General features: G+C 35.0%; 1 pseudogene; it reads right to left on the bottom strand.

Annotated features, from left to right (window-relative positions):
• Nucleotides 1-474: 474 nt before the first annotated feature.
• On the bottom strand, nt 475-1,947 carry LOC102878595 (annotated as a pseudogene).
• Nucleotides 1,948-2,377: the final 430 nt, after the last annotated feature.

The raw sequence follows: 2,377 nt of genomic DNA, 5'->3' as shown, positions 1-2,377 counted from the left end.
TTCATGAATCAAGTTAAAATTAGTCATTCCTATTTTTTTTTTCTAACTTCTCTCTCATTTCTCCTTCTCTGGCTCTAATCACATGTATTGGACTGCTCAAAACTTTCTCATTTGCTTTTGATGTAATGTTCAATTTTTCCTCATTTATTTTCTCTGTGCTTTATTTTCTCTTGAAGTTTACTGAAGCATTCCTTTATTCTGTTCAATCAGTTATTAATACCACTCAAAATTATTTTTAATGTATTTTTCATTTATAGTATTTCTATTTTTTTCTATTTTCAAATTACTCCTGAAATTTCCCATTGTTACTTCTTTCTTTAAAGAGTAACCTTCCTTTTCTAACTCCTCTTTTTAATACAACATGGTTTGATTAATCTAAAAGCATGTTTTATTTATCTATCATTTATCTATCATCTATTTATTGGCAGAATTTTATGGTTCTATTAATACAAATACAATGTGCACACAAGCTGTCTATTCATTTTCTTCACTGCACAGGCTGGCATTGGGATTGGTGACTCTGATGACCAATTGAACTGTTCTTTCCACACGGCTTTGCAGTTCTCTGAAGAGACATTGTGAGCAATTTCAGCTCAGTAAGATTTGTTGCACATCAGCAGCACATCAAGCTCCTTGATGTCGTGGACCAGAAACTTCCAAAAGCCACTGGGAAGCACATGCTTTGTTTTCTTCTTGTTCACATAACCAATGTTGGACACCAAGATCTGGCCCTTGAATATTCTGCACACCCTATTGTCAATGCCTCTGGGTTTCTGCCAGTTACACTTAATTTTGACTTATCAGTCTGACTGGCACCAGGTGAACTTCTTGGTTCTCTTTTTGACAACTTTGGCCTTCATGAATAGTCTCAGGGTAGCCACAATGCCGAGTAGGAGATGGCTGCCACCTCCATAGGCAGCACCAAGGAAGAGACTTTTAAAGCCTGTTTTAAAGAATATTAATAAAATTGATGTCTCTAACCAGACTGATCATGAAAAAAGAAAAAATGTCCAAATTACCAATACTAAAATTGAAAGAGAGGGCATCACTACAGACCCTGAAGGCATTAAAAGGATAATAAAGAAATTTTACAAGAAACTTTATGACCATAAATTGGACAAATCAGATGCAGTGGACACATTTGTTGGCAGACATAAATTCCCAAAGCTTACTCAAGAAGAAATAGGTAACATGAATAATCCTATATCTATTTTTAAAATTGAGTTCATAGTTAAAAACCTTTCAACAAAGAATACTCCTGGCCCAGATGGCTTCACTGGTGAATTCTGCCAAACATTTAAAGAAGTAATACCACTCCTACACAAACCTTTCCAAAAATACAAGAGGTGGGAATACTTCCCAACTTATTCTATGAGGCTTGCATAGTTTCTGAAAAGAAATATGTTGTAATTATTATCTTTACTCTTCTGCATGTAATGTGTCATTTTTTCCCCCTGATTGCCTTCAAGATTTTCTCTTTATCTTTGTTTTTCAGCTGTTTGAATCTGATGTATTCTGGTGTATGGAGTTATTTTAGTGGTGCTTAATGTTCTCTGAGCTTCATGGATCTGTCATTTGAAATTTCCCATTATTTTTGGAACATTCTTTGCCATTATTTTGTCTTGCATGTCTTAGGTTCTTTGCTCTGTTTGTCATTATATATTTTTTTAATATTTCAGATTGGGTAATTTCTACTGACCCATCTTTAAGTTCACTATTTTTTTCCTAGGCTCAGCAGCGTTGAATCTACTAAAGAGCTGATTGAGGCATTATCTCTTACCATGGTTTTTATTTGTAGCATTTTCATTTGCGTCTTTCAGTTTCCATCTCTCTGCTGAAATATTCCATCTGTTCATGCATGTTGTCCACATTTTCTTCTAGAACTTTTAACATAACAATTATAGTTATTTTAAATTTCTTGTCAGATTGTTCCAACAAGTGGTTCATATCCGAGTCTCGTTTTGTTGTGTCTTTGTCTCTTAACAGTGATTTTGTTAATGCCTTATAATTTTTGGTTGATTGAAATCAGATATTGCATGTAGGATAATAGAGACTCTGGTAAATAGTATTTATGCCTAAGAAATGGGCATGCCTCCTTTTTAATTATGTCTTTATTGTTGAGGTGGGGTGGGTTGACTCAGTCTGTCAGGAACTGAGCTGAGTTTGACGTTTGTTTTCACCGTGATATCCTCATTGCATTATCGTTTTCAAAATCCTCTAGGCTGTCTTATAGGAGCTTAAGGTTTTTTTCTCAGAGATCATGTTCTACTTCAACTTTTGGCTTTCTCTATGAGCCAAACTTCAGGTAGGTTTCTCCCTATGCTCTCACTCCTCCTCCATTGGCACACTACCTTTACGTGACACTTGACACTTGATA

The sequence above is a fragment of the Pteropus alecto genome, unplaced genomic scaffold (genome assembly GCF_000325575.1).
Source record: "Pteropus alecto unplaced genomic scaffold, ASM32557v1 scaffold3, whole genome shotgun sequence".
Taxonomy (NCBI): domain Eukaryota; kingdom Metazoa; phylum Chordata; class Mammalia; order Chiroptera; family Pteropodidae; genus Pteropus; species Pteropus alecto.
The sequence above is the reverse complement of the archived record's forward strand: the minus strand, read 5'-3'. Positions and strand labels throughout refer to the sequence as shown.